The sequence below is a fragment of the Eschrichtius robustus genome, chromosome 6 (genome assembly GCF_028021215.1).
Source record: "Eschrichtius robustus isolate mEscRob2 chromosome 6, mEscRob2.pri, whole genome shotgun sequence".
NCBI classification, from domain to species: Eukaryota; Metazoa; Chordata; class Mammalia; order Artiodactyla; family Eschrichtiidae; genus Eschrichtius; species Eschrichtius robustus.
This window is the reverse complement of record NC_090829.1, coordinates 51620283-51647909: the sequence shown is the minus strand read 5'-3', so window position 1 is coordinate 51647909 and position 27627 is coordinate 51620283. Positions and strand designations below refer to the sequence as shown.

The 27627-nt window shown below is 42.8% G+C and overlaps 1 protein-coding gene across 3 annotated transcripts in view; it reads left to right on the top strand.

Moving 5' to 3' along the window:
- Positions 1-27627, top strand: part of PLD1 (phospholipase D1) — a 224681-nt gene that overhangs the window by 18720 nt on the left and 178334 nt on the right. The window contains exon 1 of one of the 3 annotated variants that reach the window (XM_068546245.1): positions 7951-8171. The exons of the other annotated variants lie outside the window; for them this stretch is intronic. The gene's annotated coding sequence lies outside the window, so the exon portion shown is untranslated. Of the gene's footprint in view, positions 1-7950; positions 8172-27627 lie in introns of those variants that run through there. 3 annotated transcript variants of the gene reach the window in all.

The following is a 27627-nucleotide window of genomic DNA, read 5'->3' as shown; positions in this document are numbered from 1 at the left end:
AGGAACCTCCATACTGTTCTCCATAGTGGCTGTATCAATTTACATTCCCACCAACAGTGCAAGAGGGTTCCCTTTGCTCCACACCCTCTCCAGCATTTATTGTTTCTAGATTTTTTGGTGATGGCCATTCTGACTGGTGTGAGATGATATCTCATTGTAGTTTTGATTTGCATTTCTCTAATGATTAATGATGTTGAGCATTCTTTCATGTGTCTGTTGGCAATCTGTATATCTTCTTTGGAGAAATGTCTGTTTAGGTCTTCTGCCCATTTTTGGATTGGGTTGTTTGTATTTTTGTTATTGAGCTGCATGAGCTGCTTGTAAATCTTGGAGATTAATCCTTTGTCAGTTGCTTCATTTGCAAATATTTTCTCCCATTCTGAGGGTTGTCTTTTGGTCTTGTTTATGGTTTCCTTTGCTGTGCAAAAGCTTTTAAGTTTCATTAGGTCCCATTTGTTTATTTGTGTTTTTATTTCCATTTCTCTAGGAGCTGGGTCAAAAAGGATCTTGCTGTGATTTATGTCATAGAGTGTTCGGCCTATGTTTTCCTCTAAGAGTTTGATAGTGTCTGGCCTTACACTTAGGTCTTTAATCCATTTTGAGTTTATTTTTGTGTATGGTGTCAGGGAGTGTTCTAATTTCATACTTTTACATGTACCTGTCCAGTTTTCCCAGCACCACTTATTGAAGAGGCTGTCTTTTCTCCACTGTATATGCTTGCCTCCTTTATCAAAGATAAGGTGACCATATGTACATGGGTTTATCTCTGGGCTTTCTATCCTGTTCCATTGATTTATGTTTCTGTTTTTGTGCCAGTACCAAACTGTCTTGATTACTGTAGCTTTGTAATATAGTCTGAAGTCAGGGAGCCTGATTCCTCCAGCTCCATTTTTCTTTCTCAAGATTGCTTTGGCTATTCGGGGTCTTTTGTGTTTCCATACAAATTGTGAAATTTTTTGTTCTAGTTCTGTGTAAAATGCCAGTGGTAGTTTGATAGGGATTGCATTGAATCTGTAGATTGCTTTGGGTAGTAGAGTCATTTTCACAATGTTGATTCTTCCAATCCAAGAACATGGTATATCTCTCCATATTTGTATCATCTTTAATTTCTTTCATCAGTGTCTTATAATTTTCTGCATACAGGTCTTTTGTCCCCTTAGGTAGGTTTATTCCTAGATATTTTATTCTTTTTGTTGCAATGGTAAACGGGAGTGTTTTCTTAATTTCACTTTCAGATTTTTCATCATTGGTGTATAGGAATGCAAGAGATTTCTGTGCATTAATTTTGTATCCTGCTACTTTACCAAATTCATTGATTAGCTCTAGTAGTTTTCTGGTAGCATCTTTAGGATTCTCTATGTATAGTATCATGTCATCTGCAAACAGTGACAGCTTTACTTCTTCTTTTCCGATTTGGATTCCTTTTATTTCTTTTTCTTCTCTGATTGCTGTGGCTAACACTTCCAAAACTATGTTGAATAATAGTGGTGAGAGTGGGCAACCTTGTCTTGTTCCTGATCTTAGTGGAAATGGTTTCAGTTTTTCACCATTGAGGACAATGTTGGCTGTGGGTTTGTCATATATGGCCTTTATTATGTTGAGGAAAGTTCCCTCTATGCCTACTTTCTGCAGGGCTTTTATCATAAATGGGTGTTGAATTTTGTCGAAAGCTTTCTCTGCATCTATTGAGATGATCATATGGTTTTTCTCCTTCAGTTTGTTAATATGGTGTATCACGTTGATTGATTTGAGTATATTGAAGAATCCTTGCATTCCTGGGATAAACCCCACTTGATCATGGTGTATGATCCTTTTAATGTGCTGTTGGATTCTGTTTGCTAGGATTTTGCTGAGGATTGTTGCATCTATGTTCATCAGTGATATTGGCCTGTAGTTTTCTTTCTTTGTGACATCTTTGTCTGGTTTTGATATCAGGGTGATGGTGGCCTCGTAGAATGAGTTTGGGATTGTTCCTCCCTCTGCAATATATTGGAAGAGTTTGAGAAGGATAGGTGTTAGCTCTTCTCTTAAATGTTTGATAGAATTCACCTGTGAAGCCATCTGGTCCTGGGCTTTTGTTTGTTGGAAGGTTTTTAATCACAGTTTCAATTTCAGTGCTTGTGATTGGTCTGTTCATATTTTCTATTTCTTCTTGGTTCAGTCTCGGCAGGTTGTGCATTTCTAAGAATCTGTCCATTTCTTCCAGGTTGTCCATTTTGTTGGCATAGAGTTGCTTGTAGTAATCTCTCATGATCCTTTGTATTTCTGCAGTTTCAGTGGTTACTTCTCCTTTTTCATTTCTAATTCTATTGATTTGAGTCTTCTCCCTTTTTCTCTTGATGAGTCTGGCTAATGGTGTATCAATTTTGTTTATCTTCTCAAAGAACCAGCTTTTAGTTTCATTGATTTTTGCTATTGTTTCCTTCATTTCTTTTTCATTTATTTCTGACCTGACCTTTATGATTTCTTTCCTTCTGCTAGCTTTGGGGTTTTTTTGTTCTTCTTTCTCTAATTGCTTTAGGTGCAAGGTTAGGTTGTTTATTCGAGATGTTTCCTGTTTCTTGAGGTAGGCTTGTATTGCTATAAACTTCCCTCTTAGCACTGCTTTTGCTGCGTCCCATAGGTTTTGGGTCGTCGTGTCTCCATTGTAATTTGTTTCTAGGTACTTTTTGATTTCCTCTTTGATTTCTTCAGTGATTACTTCGTTATTAAGTAGTGTATTGTGTAGCCTCCATGTGTTTGTATTTTTTACAGATCTTTTCCTGTAATTGATATCTAGTCTCATAGCGTTGTGGTCGGAAAAGATACTTGATACGATTTCAATTTTCTTAAATTTACCAAGGCTTGATTTGTGACCCAAGATATGATCTATCCTGGAGAATGTTCCATGAGCACTTGAGAAAAATGTGTATTCTGTTGTCTTTGGGTGGAATGTCCTATAAGTATCAATTAAGTCCATCTTGTTTAATGTATCATTTAAAGCTTGTTTCCCTATTTATTTTCATTTTGGATGATCTGTCCATTGGTGAAAGTGGGGTGTTAAAGTCCCCTACTATGATTGTGTTGCTGTCGATTTCCCCTTTTATGGCTGTTAGTATTTGCCTTATGTATTGAGGTGCTCCTATGTTGGGTGCATAAATATTTACAATTGTTATACCTTCCTCTTGGATCCATCCTTTGGTCATTATATAGTGTCCTTCTTTGTCTCTTGTAATAGTCTTTATTTTAAAGTCTATTTTGTCTGATATGAGAATTGCTACTCCAGCTTTCTTTTGATTTCCATTTGCATGGAATATCTTTTTCCATCCCCTCACTTTCAGTCTGTATGTGTCTCTAGGTCTGAAGTGGGTCTCTTGTAGACAGCATATATATGGGTCTTGTTTTTGTATCCATTCAACCAGTCTGTGTCTTTTGGTGGGAGCATTTAATCCATTTACATTTAAGGTAATTATCGATATGTATGTTCCTATTCCCATTTTCTTAAATATTTTGATTTTGTTATTGTAGGTGTTTTCCTTCTCTTGTGTTTCTTGCCTTGAGAATTTCCTTTAGCATTTGTTGTAAAGCTGGTTTGGTGGCGCTGAACTCTCTCAGCTTTTGCTTCTCTGTAAAGGTTTTAATTTCTCCATCAAATCTGAATGAGATCCTTGCTGGGTAGAGTAATCTTGGTTGTAGGTTTTTCTCCTTCATCACTTTAAGTATATCCTGCCACTCCCTTCTGGCTTGCAGGGTTTCTGCTGAAAGATCAGCTGTTAACCTTATGGGGATTCCCTTGTGTGTTATTTGTTGTTTCTCCCTTGCTGCTTTTAATATGTTTTCTTTATATTTAATTTTTGATAGTTTGATTAATATGTGTCTTGGCGTGTTTCTCCTTGGATTTTCCCTGTATGGGACTCTCTGTGCTTCCAGGACTTGATTAACTATTTCCTTTCCCATATTAGGGAAGTTTTCAACTATAATCTCTTCAAATATTTTCTCAGTCCGTTTCTTTTTCTCTTCTTCTTCTGGGACCCCTATAATTCGAATGTTGGTGTGTTTAATGTTGTCCCAGAGGTCTCTGAGACTGTCCTCAGTTCTTTTCATTCTTTTTTCTTTATTCTGCTCTGCAGTAGTTATTTCCACCATTTTATCTTCCAGGTCACTTATCCGTTCTTCTGCCTCAGTTATTCTGCTATTGACCCCGTCTAGAGTATTTTTAATTTCATTTATTGTGTTTTTCATCATTGCTTGGTTCCTGTTTAGTTCTCCTACGTCCTTGTTAAATGTTTCTTGCATTTTGTCTATTCTATTTCCAAGATTTTGGATCATCCTTACTATCATTATTCTGAATTCTTTTTCAGGTAGACTCCCTATTTCCTCTTCATTTGTTAGGTCTGGTGTGTTTTGACCCTGCTCCTTCGTCTGCTGTGTGTTTTTCTGTCTTCTCATTTTGCTTATCTTACTGTGTTTGGGGTCTCCTTTTCACAGGCTGCAGGTTTGTAGTTCCCGTTGTTTTTGTTATCTGTCCCCAGTGGCTAAGGTTGGTTCAGTGGGTTGTGTAGGCTTCCTGGTGGAGGGGACTAGTGCCTGTGTTCTGGTGGATGAGGCTGGATGTTGTCTTTCTGGTGGGCACGTCCACGTCTGGTGGTGTGTTTTGGGGTGTCTGTGGCCTTTTTATGATTTTAGGCAGCCTCTCTGCTAATGGATGGGGCTGTGTTCCTGTCTTGCTAGTTGTTTGGCATAGGGTGTCCAGCACTGTAGCTTGCTGGTCGTTGAGTGAAGCTGGGTCTTGATGTTGAGATGGAGATCTCTGAGAGATTTTCACCATTTGGTATTACGTGGAGCTGGGAGGTCTCTTGTGGACCAGTGTCCTGAAGTTGGCTCTCCCACCTCAGAGGCACAGCCCTGATGCCTGGCTGGAGCACCAAGAGCCTTTCGTCCACACGGCTCAGAGTAAAAGGGAGAAAAAATAGGAAGAAAGAAAGAAAGAAAGAAAGAAAGAGGCTATAATATAGTGAAGTAAAATAAAGCTATTATAAAGCAAAGCTATACAGACAAAATCTCACCCAGAAGCATATACATACACACTCACAAAAAAAAAGGAAAAGGGGAAAAATTAATATATCCTGCTCCCAAAGTCCACCTCCTGAATTTGGGATGATTCGTTGTCTATTCAGGTATTCAACAGATGCAGGCACATCAAGTTGTTTGTGGAGTTTTAATCCGCTGCTTCTGAGGCTGCTGGGAGAGATTTCCCTTTCTCTTCTTTGTTCGCACAGCTCCTGGGGTTCAGCTTTGGATTTGGACCCGCCTCTGCGTGTAGGTCGCCTGAGGGCGTCTGTTCCCCGCCCAGACAGAACGGGGTTAAAGGAGCAGCTGCTTCGGGGGCTCTGACTCACTCAGGTCGGGGGGAGGGAGGGGTACAGAATGCGGGGCGAGCCTGCGGTGGCAGAGGCCGGCGTGACGTTGCAGCAGCCTGAGGCGCGCCGTGCGTTCTCCTGGGGAAGTTGTCCCTGGATCACGGGAGCCTGGCAGTGGCGGGCTGCACAGGTCCCGGGAGAGGCGGTGTGGAAAGTGACCTGTGCTCGCACACAGGCTTCTTGGTGGCAGCAGCAGCAGCCTTAGCGTCTCATGCCCGTCTCTGGGGTCCGCGCTGATAGCCGCGGCTCGCGCCCGTCTCTGGAGTTCGTTTAGGCGGCGCTCTGGATCCCCTCTCCTTGCGCACCGCAAAAAAGTCTCTGCCTCTTTGGCAGCTGCAGACTTTTTCCCGAACTCCCTCCCGGCTAGCTGTGGTGCGCTAACCCCTTCAGGCTGTGTTCACGCTGCCAACCCCAGTCCTCTCCCTACGATCCGACTGAAGCCCGAGCCTCAGCTCGCAGCCCCCGCCTGCCCTGGCGGGTGAGTAGACAAGCCTCTCGGGCTGGTGAGTGCTGGTCGGCATCGAACCTCTGTGCAGGAATGTCTCCGCTTTTCCCTCTGCGCCCCTGTTGCTGTGGGGTCCACGCTGATAGCCGCGGCTCACGCCCGTCTCTGGAGCTCGTTTAGGTGGTGCTCTGAATCCCCTCTCCTTGCTCGCCGCGCAACAAAGAGGCAAGAAAAAGTCTCTTGCCTCTTCGGCAGTTCCAGACCTTTTCCCGGACTCCCTCCCGGCCAGCTGTGGCGCACTAGCCCCCTTCAGGCTGTGTTCAGGCCGCCAACCCCAGTCCTCTCCCTGCGAACCGACCGAAGCCTGAGCCTCATCTCCCAGCCCCGCCCGCCCCGGCGGGGGAGCAGACAAGCCTCTCGGGCTGGTGAGTGCTGCTCGGCGCCGAGCCTCTGTGCGGGAATCTCTCCGCTTTGCCCTCCGCATCCCTGTTGCTGCGCTCTCCTCCGTGGCTCCGAAGCTTCCCCCCTCTGCCACCCGCAGTCTCTGCCCGCGAAGGGGCTTCCTCGTGTGTAGAAACCTTTCCTCCTTCACAGCTCCCTCCCACTGGTGCAGGTCCCGTCCCTATTCTTTTGTCTCTGTTTTCTCTTTTTTCTTTTGCCCTACCCAAGTACGTGGGGAGTTTCTTGCCTTTTGGGAGATCTGACGTCTTCTGCCAGTGTTCAGTGGGTGTTCTGTAGGAGCAGTTCCACGTGTAGATGTATTTCTAATGTATCTGTGGGAAGGAAGGTGATCTCTGCGTCTTACTCTTCCGCCATCTTGCCCCGACCTCCTCATCACTTTAAATATGTCATGCCACTCCCTTCTGGCTTGTAGAGTTTCTGCTGAGAAATCAGCTGTTAACCTTATGGGAGTTCCCTCGTATGTTGTCATTTTTCCCTTGCTGCTTTCAGTAATTTTCTTTGTCTTTAATTTTTGCCAATTTGATTACTGTGTGTCTCAGCATGTTTCTCCTTGGGTTTATCCTGTATAGGACTCTCTGTGCTTCGTGGACTTGGGTGGCTATTTCCTTTCCCATGTTAGGGAAGTTTTTGACCATAATCTCTTCAAATATTTTCTCGGGTCCTTTCTCTCTCTCTTCTCCTTCTGGGACCCCTATAATGGGAATGTTTTTGCGTTTAGTGTTGTCCCAGAGGTCTCTTAGGCTGTCTTCATTTCTTTTCATTCTTTTTTCTTTATTCTGTTCTGTGGCAGTGAATTCCACCTTTCTGTCTTCCAGGTCACTTATCTGTTCTTCTGCCTCAGTTATTCTGCTACTGATGCCTTCTAGTGTATTTTTCATTTCAGTTATTGTATTGTTCATCTCTGTCTGTTCTGTAATTCTTCTAGGTCTTTGTTAAACATTTCTTGCATCTTCTCGATATTTGCCTCCATTCTTTTCCCGAGGTCCTGGATCATCTTTACTATCATTATTCTGAATTCTTTTTCTGGAAGGTTTCCTATCTCCACTTCATTTAGTTGTTTTTCTGGGTTTGTTTGTTTTTTTTTAAAGAGCAGGTGATATACAAGCTGGCTTTTTTTTTTTCTTTTTTAAACACTATTTTATCTATTTATGGCTGTGTTGGGTCTTCGTTTCTGTGCGAGGGCTTTCTCTAGTTGTGGCAAGTGGGGGCCACTCTTCATCGCAGTGTGCGGGGCCTCTCATTATCGCGGCCTCTCCAGACACACAGGCTCAGTAATTGTGGCTCACGGGCCTAGTTGCTCCACGGCATGTGGGATCCTCCCAGACCAGGGCTCGAACCCGTGTCCCCTGCATTGGCAGGCAGATTCTCAACCACTGCGCCACCAGGGAAGCCCCTTTTCTGGGGTTTTATCTTGCTCCTTCATCTGGTACAAAGTCCTCTGCCTTTTCATTTTGTCTATTGTTCTGTGAATGTGGTTTTTGTTCCACAGGCTGCAGGACTGTAGTTCTTCTTGCTTCTGCTGTCTGCCCTCTGGTGGATGAGGCTATCTAAGTGGCTTGTGCAAGTTTTCTGATGGGAGGGGCTGGTGGTGGGTAGAGCTGGGTGTTGCTCTGGTGGGCAGAGCTCAGTAAAACTTTAATCCGCTTGCCTGCTGATGGGTGGGGCTGGGTTCCCTCCCTGTTAGTTGTTTGGCCTGAGGTGACCCAACCCTGGAGCCTACCCCGGCTGTTTGGTGGGGCTAATGGCGGACTCTGGGAGGGCTCACGCCAAGGAGTGCTTCCCAGAGCTTCTGCTGCCAGCTTCCTTGTCCTCGCGGTGAGACACAGCCAACCCCAACTCTGCAAGAGACCCTCCAACACTAGCAGGTAGGTCTGATTCAGTCTCCTATGGGGTCAACTGCTCCTTCCCCTGGGTCCCAATGCACACACTACGTTGTGTGTGCCCTCCAAGAGTGGAGTCTCTGTTTCCCCCAGTCCTGTCGAAATCCTGCAATCAAATCCTGCTAGCCTTCAAAGTCTGATTCTCTAGGAATTCCTCCTCCCCTTGCTGGACCCCAGGTTGTGAAGCCTGACGTGGGGCTCAGAACCTTCACTCCAGTGGGTGGACTTCTGTGGTATACGTGTTCTCCAGTTTGTGAGTCACCCACCTAGCAGTTATGGGATTTGATTTTATTGTGATTGCACCCCTCCTACCGTCTCATCGTGGCTTCTCCTTTGTCTTTGGATGCGGGGTATCTTTTTTGGTGAGTTCCAGTGTCTTCCTGTCGATGATTGTTTAGCAGTTACTTGTGATTCTGGTGCTCTCGCAAGAGGGAGTATCACCTCTTTTTAAAGCACTTAAAAGTCTAACGTATAGCTGACCCCAACATGCTCCTTGAACTGACTTAAAGTAGAGGAAAGAAAGATCCTAAAAATATTTCATTCCCTTTACTTCTCTTAATGTTTTAGATTTTCCCTTGTATTTCATTAGTCAATTTTGTTCTAAAGTCCAGTGCTTTTCAGTGTTCTTGTTTCTGTGCCAGTTCATACACACAGAAATACTTTAGGGAGTGTTTTTAGTCACAGGCAAGTGCCTCTTTTTTTTTTTTTTTTTTTAAAATTGGAGTTGTGGGTAGACAATTATACTTGGAGACCATTTGGGCCAGGAAGATGCTTCTGAGTCAGGTGTTGGTTGGTGGCTTAGCGTGTGGTGGATTCCCCAAGCAGCCCTACTGGTCTGATGCCCCACTGACGACTCAGTACTCCTATATGGAGCGTGATACCCATCCCAGTGAAACTGCAGAAATGCATCTCAGAGGGTGGGGGGCTAGGAGGAGCTCCGGTTCTTTATGTCTCAGGGCAGAAAGAATTCAGCGAGAGGCAAAGTGATAGATAAGAAGTGATTTATTAGAATAGGATGCTTGTGAGGTTTACAAGCGGGCAGGCAAGGGAATGCTGAGGCCCAGATCTTAGTGGGCTACAGTTTTATAATCAAAGGAAAAGTGGGGAGGGGGAGAAGACCACCTTCTTCCTCTTTCTTGAGTAGACGTCAAGCTTCTGTCATCAGCTCCTTCTCCGCATCGGGCAGGGGAGTTTTCTTGTCCCTACATGGTCAAACTGGGACTGTCATGGCGCAATGGAAATGAGCAAAAAGGCGGTAACATATACTAAAATATGGTAAATCATTTCAGGTTTTAGTATAATATAATGTCACCTTTTCCTCATATTTTTGTTTTTAGTGTGTGCAGAGGAGCATGTCCTAGGAATCATTAACTTACTGACCTCACTGGGCAGGATATGGGTCTCTTTCCACCATTGTTTTATTGTTTTGGGGCATGTCTCATGCTTCTGTTGCATGGTTTTGTTGCTCAGTAAGTCTGCTTGGTTTTGTGGTTAAGCAAACCTGCTTTCTTGAGTGATCATTAACTTACAGGGGTCTCCCATACTTATTTCTCTACTTACAATCCCCTAATGGGATTAACTATTTAATCACCTACTTTGTCCCTTTACTCTGCATCTCTCACCAGCATGACTGACTCCGTCAATGGCAAAGTAAACTCTAGCCTATGGGTCAGTTCCCAGTAAGATCAGGTAATATGCCTAGAGCTGGACCTTGAGATCTGGCTAGATAAGTGTGAAGAATTTTCTGTTACAATCAAATAAAGGATACAGTATTAATTTAGAACATGTTGAGAAGTCATTATTATACTGCATGGTAATTAAGCACAAGTTAAGCATAAAGGATAAGCACCTCACTTAATTGGCTGTAATTAGAATTATTTTAACACAACCAGAGCACACATTTCATTTTCATCCTTCCCCATCAAACCAGTGCCTATGTTGACACCTACTCCTGATTCCATCCAGGATTTTTTTCTCAATTTATTTGTTGATTCACTGAGTCATAGACCTTTAATCTGATGACTTCTATACAGTAAAAGTTTTCTTACACCCTGATTTCCTAGGGCCAGTGGCTCAGGAAGGCTATGAAATTTATCCATAACTTAAAATGACCATATGTTCCTTGAGCAGGAATGACTAGAAATGATGAATGTAATTTCTCTTCTTTGTTGTGGCTCTCACAACCCACTCTGGGTCTGGGGCAGGGAGGGAGGGGCATGGCTTCAGATAAGGCCTGGGCTTCTTTGCCTTTGGGGTCCTCTTCACCATAGCCCCCAGAGCTGGTGCAGGGCAAGAGAGATAGCACAGCTCTGGGGCAGAGAGGATGGTGACCCCCTCAGCTGGAAGCAGGTCCTGAATTGGTCTCTGGGCTCACCAGCCACCCTGGAGCCTCTTCTCCTCAGAGGGTAGGCCTGGAGGACATTGTTGCCCAAAATAGAGTCTTGATTTTTTTCAAAGTGTAGATCCATTGCTTAATGCTGCAAAAATGGGTTCAGAGTTATATTAGTAAAGGATGTTTAAGTGATCGGGATTCACTGAAAGCACCCTCATCGTTTAGTTCTGCATCACACCCCTCAGCATTTTAATCAGTCCACTTTGATCTCAGTCCAACTCACTTTCCTACTATTGCTGATTGTCGACTGGAAAAAATACACAACCGAAAAGTTGAGAATTCTGTTTTATTTGGCGGACAAAACTGAGGACTTACGCCCCAAAGACAGCCTCTCAGCTAGCTCTGAGGGACTACTCTGAAGAGGTAAGGGAGGAGCCAGGATGTATAGGAGTTTTTGCAACAAAAACCGGGTAGTCAGAACATCAAAAGATTACTGTTAATTAAAGAAAACCAGACATCTCAAGTAAATGAATTTAGCGCTTTTCTATGTATGGGAAGATGCAAAAGTCTGGACTCATTGATATTATTCCTTTGATATACGCCTTCACTATCTAGGGCCAGTATCCTGCTTTTCTCCATCCTGAATCCCCTCAGGGTGCACAGTTGGGGGCAGCTGCAGTGGCTGCTGGTTCGATGGTTGCCACATCCTTTGTTTACTGATATGGCAGGCAGTATTTTTCATCCACATGATTATACAACAGTAGGACAATCTTACTATGCAAGTGTGGGTATTACCTGGATTCAGTGGCCTGAGTGCTTTTTCCTTCCCTTTAAAGTTTCTTTAGGCTTCACATTTTAAGAGTCAATGATATTTACATTTATCTATTATTTATCATTTTACAAATAAGTCATGAAAAAATGGAGAACGGGTTTTACTATTCTCACATGACAGCCATCACAAAACTCATAAGAAAGAAGAGCACTTAAGAAGTAATAAGCCTCTAAGAACTCCAAAGATTGAGAGAAAAGGAATGAACTCTCAAAAATTTAGCCAACTTTAGTCAATAGGAGGCTCAAAATAAATGAGAAATTTAAAAACATTCACATCGGTACGTGTCAGTTTTTTCATATTATTAGGATATTTACATATGTTTTGGTCAAAAGCTGCTTACTTAAAAAATATGCATTCAAAAGGAAGATATCCACGATATAGTATAATGTGTTTTTAAAAAGACAAGCTTCTGAGTTTGCCTCTAAAAATCATTCTGTGTGCATAATTTACTTGTTAATAGTGAGTCCCGTAAGAAGTTTGAAGAACACACATTCAGTGACTGCTTATTCTTCAGTTCCTGTAGGATTTCTCACTTCATGCAGACAGGGTGTCTCCAAGTAGACCTTCTCAGCCAGATCAACTAATTCATCATTTTGAAGACGACAGATTGAAAATGACCTGATTTGCTTATTGTACAATCTGTCATTATTAGGTAATGTAAGTGCATTTCCTATTCCATGTAGCTTTTTATGCATGGATTTAAGCAGTCTAAATTCCCTATCACAAACTGTAGACGTGCTGCAAAGAACTCTGGTCTGATATTCAGGATAACCTGAGTTCTGGTTTTGTCTCAGCTGCTAACTTAGTGTGACCCTGGGAAATTTATTTTGGGAAATTCCACTGGTGCTCTTATCTGTTTCAGGCCAGGCCTCTGGAGCTGGGATGAATTAATCTTAGTCCTCGCCACTGCCCTCGGGGGATTTACCGTCTAGTGCAGTGGTTCTCAGACGCCACTGTGCCTCAGAATCCCCTGGAGGGCTCATCAAAACAGAGTACTGGGCTTCACCCTAGAGTTTCTGATTCAGTAGGTTGACTGAGCGGAGAATTTGCATTTCTAACAAGTTCCCAGATGCTGCTGATGCTGCTGGTTTGGGGACCACGATTTGAGAACCACTCATCTAATGGTTTAGCTGACACATCTGTAACCACAATTCAAAGATTAAATACTGTGAAATAAGTACAAGTAATGTGCAGTGGGAAACGGAGTGTGGAGAGGTGGGTCAAAAGATTAATGACCAGCTGGAGATCTGAGAAGCCTTAATGGAAGAGGGAGAGGTTAAGCAGGATCTTGACAGGTGGATAAAGCCTGAACAGGTAGGGCATTCTGGCGCCACACCAAGCTCCTGATGGGAGGGAGAGTGCAGAGTGTATGTGCAAGTAGGGATAGCATCCAGCCTAGGTGGGCTGGAGGGTTGGTGTGGGGCAAGGAACAACCAGAAACAGATGGAATTGAGAATGAGAGAGTTGGAACTGTAGGCTAAACATGCTTTTGGTTTTTGGATTTTGGTGGCAAGGGAACAGCATGATCACAGCCATGCTTAAAAAGGGCAGCTCCCGCATTGTGATTTCAGGAATGACTGGGGTTTAGGCCGCTTAGGAATTCCAAGCAAGAAGAGCATGAAGGTGGGAAGCATGTCGTTGTGGGATGGATTTGGGCAGAAGCCACAGATTTGCTAGTTGATTGGTTCCTGGGGATGAAGGAGAAAGGTCAAGAGAGACTGAGGATTCAAGTCTGAGTTGTTGGGGAGGAAGGAGGGTGGCTGGATCTCTCGGAGGAGGTAGGTTGGATAAGAAAATGAACCTAGTGGGACCTTGGTTTCTTTAGGAGGGGACTGGATCAGATGCCCTTAAAGGTCTCTTTTTAGTATGACTGTAATCGATGTTTTGAGGGTTGTTGATTGTCTGAAATATTACAGAAGATATTTGTACAAAAGAATAAATGGCTTATATATAACAGGTACTCATACATTTGTTGATCAGTTTGTCTGGGTTAATCATTAGCTCTAAAATATTTACATCTGTAAATAGACTTCTTTTTGAGCTTTTCTTCATTTTGCTTATAGTTTTCTTAGTGTGTCGACCTGCTCTTCCTCCATTTTATGTACTGTACATGTAAACATCTTTTGGATATGTGTTCTACACATATATATATATATATTTTAAATGAGTATAGCAAATATTTTAAACCTTCTGGAGTCATTCTTCCATTATAATAATCACACCATATATTGGTATATTTGTGCACAACCCTGTCTTTCCCACTGGATTGCAAACTCCTTTGAGTAAGAACACGTCTTATTCATTTTTGTCTTCCCCACTGCACTCCTCATAAGTGCTTGTATAAAGTGGCCAACAAAAGTTTGAGGGATTGGATTGAATCATTGAGTAAAAAGTCAATTATTATCTGCTTCCTTAGGAAGAGACAAAATGGTTCAGGCAATAAAAAGTAGTAGTTTAAAGGGAAATGGAAATCCATGTATCTTGGGAGGCTGAAAGAGGAAACATTTAATTCAGTAGACTTTCAGGGCTAGAATAGAGATACTCATGGACATTTTCGGAACCAGAAGCAGAAGCCCATAAAAACAAGGAGAGTTTTCAGCTCTGTCTTAAATTAGCCCTTGAAAACATTGTGCCAGACATTCTACTCTGGACCTCAGTCTTTTTCATTTGTAAGGTTATGATTGTAGTAAATTACAGACTTTTATACCTCTCTGCATATCCTTTGGGGAGAATTCTATGCAGAGGGAACAGCATGAACAAAGCATCAGAGATGGGAAAGAGTATGTGTATTCTTTGTGACCCGGTGTGACATGCTAGGAAATGAAGCAGGAGAGGGAGGGAGAGGTCCGGGTTCTGAGAGCCATTACTGCTAAGATAAGGAGCTTGGAGTCTATCCAATGGGAGAGTCTTGTGCCAGGTAGTTTACTTGGGAATGCCATCTGGGGAGCAGGAGTGAAGGAACAGAAAGAGTCACACAGGGAAGGAGACAAAGCCAATACAAGGAGGAGTTTACTTAGTTGGCTGTTGCTATAAGCAATTGGTTGATTGTTTCCAAGGGATCTTCTTAGGAGAAATCTTATGAAATGTGTCTCAGCATAGTTCAGCTAGAGAAAAAAAAGGGAGTACCTTTTATTCGTCTTTCTCATCTCCCATTGATTAAAGGCAGCCCCACTTTTTCAAACTGGGCATGTCTAACTGCCAGGTGGGTTCTCATGGGCACCTCATGAAACAGCATCAAAGGAGCTTGGGATGGAGAGGGCCTGCCAGGCTACACTTGTGTGAAGCTGGCGGGATTCTTCATGGAACTGGCTGCCATTGCAATGGCGGGAATACAAGGTGTGTTTGAGAGGATTTGAAGTCATGCATAAAAGGTGGCCGATACAGGGAGCTACTGAGGGATTTTTAACAAAGGAACCAGCTGATCGGATTTATACAATGGTGTGCTTGTAAATGGTTAACAAATGTTTAACCAGCTCTCCAGAAAAATATGTGTGTGTGTGTGTGTGCGCGTGTGTAGCAGTAATAAATTTTACTGATATAAAAGATGTGTAGTACCCAATTTACAAATAATGATAAAATAGACAGTACTCTTTATTGTAAAGTCCATATGGCTAATTGATTCTGACAGTTTTCTGTTGGCAGTTTTCACTGATCTCTTGTACCCGTAGCCAACCTGTGGTTAAAACTGACGAGAGACGACAGTTGATGCTTTCCTATTACAGTATGAAGTAAGATGAAAGTGAAACAATGAAGGCATATCCCAGAAATTCCCTTGCTCATTAAGCATCTTCTTTATGAATTGGATAGTACTAGAAGAATATTACCTCAACTTTTTGTTTTATTCACAATAGAACTACAACAGGCACCACACATTAACATTTTCTCCATCACTTGCTGAAGCCTAGACAATCAACAAAACAAAAATCAAGCTATGATTCATGGGGTTTGTCAATTTCCATATAAAAATATTCCCATTCTGGCCGATTTCAAGTTACAGGGAACTGGGAAGAGACATACAGTAGACAACATTATACAGCATTTCAGTATACAGACAGTATACATTATACAGACAGTAAAACAGACCTAAGTAACCCAAGAGCATAGATATTACTGACATGTACTACAGCAATAAAGAAGTGATGAATTTCAAGTGTTTATTACCTTTGGGGTTAATATAATTTATTTCATTGTAAATTTATATAACTTAATTGTTAGTAATTGTTAACGTTTAACAACTGATTCATAAAATTTCTAAAAATTTACCAGTCAGTTCTCAGGATCTGGGATGAGCCAGCCCAGCACACTCCTGGAGTTATATTTTCAGAAGATCACTTTGGTAGCAATCTGTAGAAACGTTTTGAAGGGGAGTGGTCCGGAGTCACCACTGAAAAACATACCTGAGCTACGTTAGGGGTGAAAAGTAGGAGACAGACTTAGGAAATGTCTTCAGATCCCACTAGCATGAGGCTTCAAATGAGGTCAGGTTAGTAGAGATAGTGCAGATTTCACTAGTTCCTGTCCAAACATGGTTATGTAGGACCTTTAATAAAAGTCTCCTCCAGACATTCCTGGAGTCTCTGAGATATCTTACGTGTGCTTGCAGAGGCCTTTGCTCTTCGGGTTTCTTCTTGATGACTATGGGCCAAAGGGATTTGAGGGTGAGGCCCCACCCCTACCATAGCTGAGAATGGGATCCATGCCAAGGAAGCCATGTGTCAGGCCTTGCTTTCCCAAGTTTGCAAATCTGGGGGAGGGGGCTTTCAAAAGATGCTGGTACCTGGCGTGTACCCCACAGAAATTTATCTCCAGGAACATGAAGTTGCTGGGTTTGTTTTTCTGTGACTCACAGAGGCAGGGGGAAGACAGCCTTCTCCGTTTCTTCCTGTAACTGCTCACTGCGGCAGCCCCAGCCAGTCTGGAGCTGGGCGGGGAAACAGCCCCTCTTTCCTCTCCTGGTTTGGCCCCTGGAAGTCACAGAGGTGTCTCTGTCGGAGGGGTCCCTCTCGCCTTGCAGAGCAGCTGGTGCAGTTGAGTTCCTGATGGCCAGGAGCCCCTCTGACCCATCCAAACTCGCAGAGCATATGACTCTCATCTGGGGGTTGTGTAGTCACCACTGCTCTTAGTAGAAAAATGAGGTGGAGTAGATAAAAGGGTGGAAGTGGCCCCTGGGCGCATGGTGGGGCTGGTAACTGAGGCATGGAATATGGAGGGTGGTGCATGTGTGGCTGGGCTGTGGGAAGGGGAAGAGGATGGAACTGGGGTTTGAAGTTGAGAAGTTTAATCATGCTCAGTTTTGAATTTGATGAAATAGGTGCCTGTGGGACAGCTCAGTGGGTACTGGGCATTCAGGAGAAAGAGAGGAAAGGAATGGTGGTGTTGAGAGTAGTAAAGCTGGTGAAACCGGGGATGACTATAAGACCCCCTCCCCATGAGGGCGTAGAATGAGAGAGTCGGCAGGTAGACCAGCAAGGGCTCAGAACCTCAAGGAACACTAGTGGTTAAGGGATGGTGTGGGGTTGGGAGCCCAAGAACCACACAGAGAGGAATGTCCAGGGAACTCTGAAGGGAACGAATGGCAGGAACAAAGGAGCGGAGGCAGGATTGGGCTTCTCCTGGGAACAGTTTGGGCCATTGTGTTTATGCTTATAGTTTCCTATAAGTTTATCTATTCAGAGTTATGATGGTGTTAACCTTGGCTCCCTTCCTCCCTCTAAAAAAAGAAGTCAAAGACTCTGCAGTATCATAAATGACCCAGGGATAGGAAGACATCTGACACTTTTGTACCATGTTAATACTTTGATCCAGGCTTTGATAGTCAGGGTGAGAAGAAAACAAATTTACTTTAAGCTAAAGGTTTTTAAGCTAAAGGAAATGTCAACTGTTTCCTGTTTGATGTTTCTTGCTGTGTTTTCCACATTAATCACTTCATTTTTCCCTTGGTCACTGACCTGATGTTTCGGGTTTTTTTTTTCTCTCACAGTTGTCAGCTGCCTGGTGTGTCAGACAGTTTCTCACCATGATATAGGGACACATTAAGAGCTTGAGCTGGCAAGGCTACCGCCCAAAGTGTGTTGCCACTCTCAGTGGTTATGTGCACGAACATCCCGAAAGCCCAGTGCTACTGAAGTGAATTATAGGCTTTGAAATGACCAGGTGGTTTGCATTTAGCAAGAAAAAATATACCCCAGACGTGTTCAAGGGTTGCTGGTTTGGGAGAAATTAGATGACTCTGACATGAAAAGACAGACCCTATCTAAAGAGATAGGAGTGTGAATTTTCTACAGCACAAATCTGTCGAATAAGTGGATTTGGATGTGACCACAGGCCTGCCATATGAAATTCTATTCCATGGGAATTAAAGTTAGTGGCTTTTTGAAGGCATTTAGCGCAGACTGTGTAAACTTTTCTTGTTTTCTTTTGCCAAAGCATAGAAGAGTGGAGAAATAAAGGTGGGCTTTTACTGTGATTACTAATCCTCTTAAACACTTAATGTGTCCCCATGCACATAGCAGTGAAAGTAAATATAGCTATTTCTTATAACATAGCAACTTAGATGTGTTAGTTTACGGCTGAGGGAGTAGGAAAACTAGGGAAAACAGTCCTTATATTGGTTAGATATTAGGTGTTTAGCTACAAGTATCAGAGACCCCAGATAGTGGCTTTATTTCCCGAGTAAAAGCAGTCTGCAAGCAGGCAGTTGAGAGCTGGCACGATAGCAGGAATCATTAGGCTCTCTTTAGCTCTCCAATCTCCTATCTCCAGTATGTGGCCCATGTCCAAGAGGGCTCTTGGAGCTCCAACCATCATACAGGCTGTCCTCCATTACCTGCGGGTTCTGCGTCCAAGCCGGATTGAAAATATTTGGAAAAAAAAAGGCAACGTTTTCCAAAAGGCAAAACATGAATTTGTCAAACACTGGCAACTATTTGCATGGCATTCACATTGTATTACAATTATTTGGATAGCACTCCCTTACACTGTATTAGGTATTGTAAGTAATCTAGAGATGATTTAAATAAATGGGAGGATGGGCATAGCTTATATGCAAATACTATGCCATTTTATATAAGGGAATTTAGCTTTGGCAGATACCCACGGGTGAGGGGTGGTTCTGGAATCAATCCCCCAAAGATACTAGGGGTGACTGTATTTACATTACAGGCAGAGAATGAAGAGGGAGGAAGGGCATGCCGTCTCCCTTTTCAAAGATCCGTCTCAGATTTCCAATATTCCTAACTTACCTCTCATTAGCCAGAGCTTAGGCCCATAGCCCTGACTAGCTGCCAGCATTGTGTTTAATTCGCTCCATATCTCTAAATTATTATAAATCTCATTTTCGAAGAATTAATTAACCCGTAACCTTCTGTTCTCCTGGCCGTTATTACAAGAGATTGGGAGAGAGCTTGTGCAAGAGTGAGATTCTTTAGGGTCTTTCTGGATGACTCCATACCAAGAGGTCTTCCTCTCAACAGTAATAACTGTAACATCATGAATCAGCCAGCATTTACCCTAAAGGCAGAGCTGGTAGATTATATAGATTAAGGGATTAATCTATTAAGGAGGTGGCTTACTCAGTTGAGGGGCCTGGCTTAGAATGCTTGAAAGGGCAAGCAGTCAAGAAGAGAATATTTTTGGAGGGCTGGAGCAGGAGCTCTTGGAGTCGCTGCATTCAGGGAGGGCCTAACCCCTCTTTTTAAGGGCTTTTAACTAATTTCATCAGTTCTGTCTAGTAAAATCATACTTTTGACTAAAGTCAGCTGATTCGCTCTCTTAATCACATCTGCAAAATCCCTCCACAGCAGTGCTAGATTAGTCTTTGATTGACTACCTGGGGACAGGTGTGTGTACCTGCAGCCTGGCCGCTGCCTCCATTTACTGCAGCTCTCAGGAGTCCACACCCCTCGCAGTTAACCCCAACCGGGGACATGTACGAGAGGGAACTCTGGGGAATGTAGCGCGGCTCAGGCAAGTTGACACATCACAAAGCCATCGTATCCTATTAGTTGTCAACCAGAGTCAGAGGGGCGGGGCAAAAACAAATCAGTGTTTCTTCGTTTCTGATATTCTGGCAGAAGGTGGACTGATGCTCTGATTGGTCGTTAAAACCAGGGCCTGGCATTAATTGTGCATCTTAATTATATTTCTGCTTTGTTTTCCTCCTCTGTTTCTCATGGATAGTTAAGACTTTATTGTTGATGTTTTGGTTAGGCAAGTAAAGAGCTTTTAGGCTCATCAGTCATTGCGAACTCATCAAAGTTAACAGAACTTAAGATCTGCTTTTAAAATTAATGGTAAGATGTCCAGTTTTTTCCTTGCAGTTTTATTGAGATATAATTGACATACAGCACTGTGTAAGTTCAAGGTGTACAGCATGATGATTTGGCTTACATACGTCATGAAGGGATGATCACAATAAGTTTAATGAACATCTATCATCTCATATAGATACACAATTAAAGAAACAGAAAAAAAATTTGTGATGAGAACTCTTAGGATTTACTCTCTTAACTTTCATATATAACATACAGCGGGGTTCATTATATTTATCACGTAGTACATTATACCCCTAAGATGTCCAATTTTCTAATAGCACAAATATTTTTTCTCACTTATGCCTTTTTTGGGGTCTTCTTTATATGGAGATACTAATGGACCCTTTCATTCTTTATTCAAACCAATAATAGCTTTTGTAATTTAAGTAGCACTGCTAATCTGTTTTTACTGGTGAGACTCAGATGCTTATCAGTCTTTTGTTGAAAGAGTCCTGTATCCTTTTTTTTTTTTCAAATAACAGCTTTATTGAGACATTAGTCACGTACCATGAAGTTCACCCTTTTAGAGTGTACAATTCAGTGAATTTTAGTATATTCACAAAGTTGTGCGTTGATCATCACTAATTCCAGAACCTCTGTATTCTTTTATATTAAATATAGATGTGAATGTTTTAAGACAAATGAAGAATTTGAAAAACTCAGTTCTATTGTCTGATTTAAATTCATGTGAAAACAGAAATTGGTGACTTTTGCTCAGGGCAGAGCTGCAAACATTTGGTCTTAATTTTGCGAGAAGGATACACGTGAGGCCTTCATTATGGGATTTTTTACCAATTTATGTATATTATTCCCTCAGATGTAGTTCAGAATTGGGGCTTTCATTCATTTATTTAGCCGGTATTTATGGAACCTTTACTTTGTGCCAAGCTCAGTGCTAGGCACTGGCAGTCCCAAGTTAAATGAGACTTGCTTAGAAAGCTTGTGGTCAGGTGGGTGGAGAGGTTGGTAAAGTCATTCTTTTGGCCTTTATGATGTCACCTTGACTGCGAGCTCCAAAGGCATGAAGCCACCTGTGCTAACATACACGTGTGCGGGCATCCACAGTTATCGGAGGGAGGGAGGTGACCGTGTCTGTAACGAAGGCTTCGAGAACATATCTGAACATTCCTTGAGAGACCCAGGTCTTCTTAGGGGCTGATTTCACAGCAGCTATGGGGGAAATCGCTAAGCTCTTCTAAGACTGGACACAGATTCTGAGAAGTGCAGTGAATGTTGCTGCAGTTAGTGAGAAAGGAAGGGTTCCCACTGCAGTGGGGTTTGCATCCTCTCTCCCTCCAGACCTCTACTTACATAGCACCTATCAGAGAGGTCTCCCCTCACCGTCTCTCTAAAATAGAGCTCTCTCCAGCTCTACCACTTTGCTCTGCTTTCTATCTCTTCTGAGCTTTCATATCTGATACATTTATTTTTTTATTGCATAGCCCCCCACCCTGCCCCTGGCCCCATGAGAGGAGATATTTTGTTTTATTTGCAGCACTCTCTCCAGTACAATGTCTAGTGCTGTGTCCGGCACATACTGCTAATAAGGATTTGTGGTGTGCGTGAAGGATCTTAAAAAAGATGCAAATTATAAAACTCTGTTTATATGGTTCCTTATGCAAGCAGAAATTAATTTTCTTTTCCTTTTTTGGTCTTTCAGAATTCAAAGTTCTTTTTTTTAACTGAAGTATAGTTGATTTACAATGTTGTTAGTTTCTGGTGTACAGCAAAGTGATTCAGTTATATATATATTCCTTTTAGAAATTAATTTTCTTAATAAATATGACAGATCTTTGGGTGTGTGTTTATTTGTGGATGATAAATGGATGAGGCTATTCCTCATTGCAAAATAACAGTCTGAAATTTGAATCCATCTTACCTTTTCTGTTCCTAGACCTCAGTATGAAGGTGAAAACAGCTGGGACTTTGCTATTGGTCCAATTTAAAGAAGCATGCTTTCCAACCTCGGTTAGGTCCTCTCTTAGAATGTAAGCTTACTGGGAGCAGGAGGTTTGTCTGTTCTCTTTTGTATTCACAGAGCCTAGAACAATGCCTGGCAAACATTAGGCAGCAAATAAACTTCCACCCCTCTCTCAGTAACTGACCTTGTGTCTTTCTTCTCCAAGAAAACAGGCCATAGGAATGAACTCCCTCAGAATGCCCTTAGGCTCCAAACATTTCTCCCTTCCCTCTTTCTTATCTGTGTCAAACTGCTTGGAAGTTCTTCTCTGTGTGTTTTTCGTTCCTTTAGGAGACTTCCTGCGGGACACGCCCCCTCTCAGATATGAAACCATTTAACACTATTAAATCTTTCCCTTCAACTTACGGAGTGCCTGAGTCTCCCCCATATGTCCGGACCTTGTCTGGGCCCTCCTTCTCTCTTGCTTCTCTTCCCTTTACTGCAGCCTCCTAACGTATGTCAGTGCTCTCCTGCTCCCCACCTCGTCTCCTGAAACTGCCCAGGAAGGTCACCATGATGCTGAACTGCCTAACCCAGTGGCCTCGGCTGGTCCATAATTGGCGCCTGTTTGAGCCTGCTGACTTACCCCCCAATCCTCTTGAAGTTGGTGCCATGACACTCCGCTTTCCCTCCACCCTCTCTTTTGGCTTTGCACAGCTCTGGCAATGGCGTTGCCCACACCTCCTCGTTTAAGTAAGAAATGTGGTCATCTATGACCTCCTGCCTCCCTGCCTCCCAACTCAGCTCATTACTAAATTCTTCCTTGATGCCTCCTTTCCATCCCCACTGTGGCCACTGCCCAAGTGGGCTCTTGGCGCCTGGAATCTATTGGAATACTGCTAATTCTCTGCCTCCAGCTTTACAGAGTGCTCTTTCTAAAAACACAGATGGCTTAAAGCCTTCTATGCTCCCCATCTCCAAAGACTGGATCTAAAACTCCTTAGCATGGCATTCAAGATCTGTCTCAGTCCATTCACGCTGCTGTAACAAAATACCACCGACTGAGTAGCTTATAACCAACAGACATTTATTGCTTATGTTTCCGGAAGCTGGAAGTCCAAGATCAAGGTGCCAGCATGGTCGCTTTCTGGTGAGAGCCCTCTTCCTGGTTCATAACCAGCGCCTTCTTACTGTGTCCTCACGTTGTTGAAGGGGGCTAGGGATCTCTCTGAATCTCTTTCTTACGGTACGAATCCCGTTCATTAGGACTCTATCCTCATGATTTGAGGACCTCCCAAAGCCCTCACATCCTAATACCATCACCTTTGGGGGTTCGGATTTCAACATGTGAATTTGGCAGGGGTAGGGGGGCACAAACATTCAGACTCTGGGCAAGACTCTTGTCAATGTGACTGTCATGTGGCTTTTCAGCTTCGTTTCCAGCTTCCCCAATATATATATACGCGCATCCTCTCTCCCTCTCCCTCCGTCTCTCCCTGGCTGTCTCTGTCTCTGTATCTCTCTCTGCAGGGATTCTCAGTGTCAGAGCATGCTGTGTGCTCTCCGGCCTTTGGGCTCTTTGAGTCGGATGCCTTTCCTCTCTTGTCCACTTCCAGATAGAAACATCCTAACCCTTCCTTGGCCACCCACTTTCCCTGCATGCTGACTCCCGTCTGCCCCCTTCCGTGTTTGCACGGCATTTTCAGGCACAGCTCTGTACACGTCTACTGGGCCACGTAGGCTGCCTTCTCCATGAGTTTGCCAGCTTTCTGAGACCATGTCTGTCTTAGTCATCCTTGAATCCTCAGTGCCTAGCGGAGTGCTTAGCAGATTGAAGGTATCCTGTAGATATTGGAATGAAGGAATAAAATTCAAATAAGACATCTCAGTAGTAGATGCAAACCAACCTCTGTAATGGCAGTAGAGAATATAAGTGCAAATGGATGATTGGACTTGGCAATTGAAGTATATCTGAACTGTAACAAGAGCTCTTCTTTGCCTCTGAAGCTATCTTCAGCAGTGATTTGTTTTTATAAATGTGGAGAACCCCAGATCAGCATATGTGTCAAAGCTCTTCTGTCCAGGACAGAACTGAGTTTCATTGTCATCTTAACAGTACTTTCCTGGATCAGTGTTCAGGAGATGTGAAAAGTTTTTAGAACAATTCAAGGAATGTGTAGTAAAGTTTTGTTATTTTGTTTCCTTTGTTGTTGTATCGTTTTGTCTGTGGGTTCTGGTTTTTATTTGGGAAACTAATGAGAGACAGGCTGGTAGAAAACCAGAGACAAGCTGTTTGGCTTATTGACAAACTAGCTGACTGAAGTCAGTAGTATGGGTGATCCAGGCATCTATGCATTAAGGAAAAGCTCATCTCTACCACCTCCCTGGTGTTGGCAGCTTGTGAACTTGGCCTGGTTTTCTCTGCAGTTAGTAAACTGATCATCCTGTTTCTCTCTCTCTATCAACCATCTCATCAGTTTACAGGTCAACATATCCTCTGTTCAGTTCTTACGAAGTGAAAATGCAGGTGCACTCACAAACACAAAGGTTCATTTTGTCCTGGAGGCTGACAATCATAATACTTTTTTAAAAGAATACTTTTCTTCCTTTTTTAAAAAATCAAGTTCTCGTATTACCTGAATTTCATTAGATTATTAGAGAAAAGAGATGTCCTTTTCCCTAATGAGAATGCAGGTACTATGGACTTGCTGCTTCATACGAGGCATCGCCCTTAACTTGCATCAACCTGCCTTGTATATACCTGCTCCCCAGCCCCCAGTACACACCGCACCATGCACATTAAACACCATGAACATGAACACCACGCCAAGAACATTAAAAAGGGGGAAAATGTCCTTAATTTTATTTTCTGGGCCTGTTGATATCTGAGTTGTTACATATGCAAATATACTTTCGATTCTTTTCCTGGTGCATAAATCCGTAAGATTTTCTCTAGGGTTAATGTTATGGTCCTGAGGTTTCTCTTGGGTGCTGCATTTTGTACAGCCAGCTCTTGCAGTGTGAGAGAAGCATCAGCTACTTGGGGGCACCCAGGTATTTATTTAATGAAGAAACTGAAGGAATTGCCAAGGGAAAGTAATTTGATCCTAAGAAAGAAGGGGAAAAATACTCAGTGCAGATAGACCATTTCAAAATAACTAATCCAAAAAGTAGGTCTGTGTTGAACACTGATGACCATATCCTAAGGAAGGAAATTTACCAGACAGCCTAATTTACTGTACAGAGTCAATAAAACCCCAGAGAGGTTCCTGTTTCTTAACGGGACTTCTGCATAGGCACGTAGCCTTGGGGATCTCAGAGGGAGGCTGGTAGTGGAAACACAGAGTGAACAGTGATTGGCGAGAGAATTCAACTGTAAGCTTCCCCAGGGCCAAGGCTATGCTTTCTCATTCTCTGTTGCTGTGCGCTGGGTGCCCAGCACTCTGCTGGAGATGCGTATCCAATAAGTATTTGTTTACTGCATGACATCATGGATGAATTGAGTGAATGTACAAGGAATCTAACAAAGAATGGGTGGACAAAGGCTGGAAGGTTTGAAACAGTGATGACCTAGTAATGAAGGGAGCTAATTAGCGTGAAATATAACTACAAGGCATTGCAGGTATTATTAGAAATATTTGCTTGGCTCGAACATTTGCACATGTAGGGAAAATCCCACATGGCCTATTCTAGTTGAAATGTTGTCAAGTTGAGATACTGTGTTGTATACATTATATATATAATATGTATAATAGACTTGTTCATTTGCATTTTGAGTATGTAATCAAACAACACAGAAGCTCAAATGACATGGATGCTCAAATTACAATTTTTATGATACCATCCAGTGCAAATTTATGATTATAATGTTGTTGTTTGAGGCATAAGAGATTCTGAAATGCCTTTTGAATCCTCAGATAATATTCAACTATGTTAAAATGTATTTTTAGTGTTCTTAATTTTTTTATCCTGTTCTAGTTCCTTGAGAACTGGAGACCCAAGCAACTGCATAGGCAACTCAGTTGCTTTGTTAACCCTGACTCGGTAGATAGGACTCTGGGATGGCGCATCCGTCTGACCAGCTATTTTCAGATGGGTTCAGGGCTGGCCGCTCCTTGGTTCTAGCTTCCTGAGTCTTTTCCTCAGCTTTGTAGCTTCAGAAATTCCCTTTCATTAAGTCAGCTAGGGGTGAATGAACCCTTCACATTTGCTAGAAATCAGACTCACTAGGGACTGAAGAAGACAGGATACTCTTGTATTTGTTCTGAGAAATTATTATTTCCAGATAGTCCAGGATATGTTATTCATTGGTGGGTAAAATATTCTCCTATCAGGAAAATCTGCCGTGAAACCACAGTAAGTTCACAAGGCTCCTTGGAGAGAACAGAGCAGAATAAAGGCTCTCTTCCAGCCTCATGATGGGCATTTAAATTGGGATAAACTTTCTGAAGGGTAATTTGGCAATATCCCATGAGATTAAAGTCTGGATGTCTATGCTAGTTATCTTAGTATTAAACCCAGAATGCTGAGCTTAAAATAGACACACCTACCATTGTGTTTAACTTTCCCTTATGAGTGTCTCTAAAGTATATCTTTGTACTGGCAACAGCTATTTGTTGATTAGCTATTATGCCAGGCACTATGTGAGGCATTCTGAGTTCAATACAAAGGTAAAGCATGGAGAGTTCCAGATTAGAATGATCCTCTCTTAGGGGGCAGGTTCTATAGGTCCCCAATAGCTATGATACCAGACACAAATTGAAAGACATTTTAAGAGGTGTAGATGCAGAGCTTTGGCGGTTCCAGAGGAGTGTGGTCCCTGTTTGGCTTGAAGTGTGTGCTTGGGCTGGAGCCTGAAGGATAATAGGATGTGTGTGCCCAGAGATTGGGCAGGTGGAAGGGATGTCCAGGTGAAGGGAACAGCAAGAGCAAAGGCTCAGAGGTGAAGCAGGAGGGGTCTTGCAGGAGGAAGGAGAGTTCACTTGCCTGGGACATGATGTGTGTGCAGGGGAGTAGGAAGGAATTGGACTTTAATAGTGGAAGGCCAGGCTGGGGAATCTGGACTTTTTCCTGTAGTACTTAAATGCCGGTGAGAGTGTGGTGCCTTAAAATGGTTTCTTAAATACACAATCATCAGTCTTTCTCAAATTCTGAATGCCTGAAAGAGTGCTAGCATCTTTTTTTTTTTTTTTGATAATGAGGTAACTTAATGCTTCAATGTTTTAAAAATAAATTCTCTTGAAATAATTACTGTGAGTCTAGTTTTTTTCAGACCCTCCTAATGTGGTATTTGTTTTGTTCCAAGTAGCAACATGTTCTTTTTAGGAGTGGGAAATATAAGGCATAAAGGGATGTGCTGAGAGACAAGAGAGTAATTTTTTCCTTTGTAGCCAATTTGTTGAGATGAAAAATCACACCAACTCTTTGTCTTATATTTCCCAATTTCATGAAAATAAAAACATCTTCTATAAAAATTATTTTTAAGGACATGAGGGCAAATAGTGTCCTTGAGTCTTGGAAAGATCAAATTGGTACACAGATTGTCCAAACACAGAGAATGATAGAGGCCAGGAGTGCTGAAAACGCTACAGAGCGTTACAGTTAGGAGGGTGGACTTAGGAATCAGACATCTGAGTTCAAACCCCAGCTCCACCACCCACCAATTTCTCTGCTCACTTCTAATATCCTAGATCAATAATTTTATCGCCGATCCTTTGACTCTGCCACTTTTGTTTTCCATCAATGACCTGTGTATTCCCCCTCTTACTCACCTTACATCCCCTGGTCTGCTGTTGTGTCACCTCTCTCCTCCCTCATTCTCACTCTCCTGCAAAACCCAACCCTGGTTAAAATCAGGTTTGTCCAGGAAAAACTCTGCACACGCCGCCCCCAGACACACACACAACACACACACACACACACACACACACACACACACACAGAGTTCTGATGATACTAAACTGATTAATCTACCCGCTGCACTGACACTCAGCACTCTCTGGCAAGCCTACCATGTTCCCTAGTAAATTTGTTCTCTCACTTTCCCGGGTGATTATTTCACACCT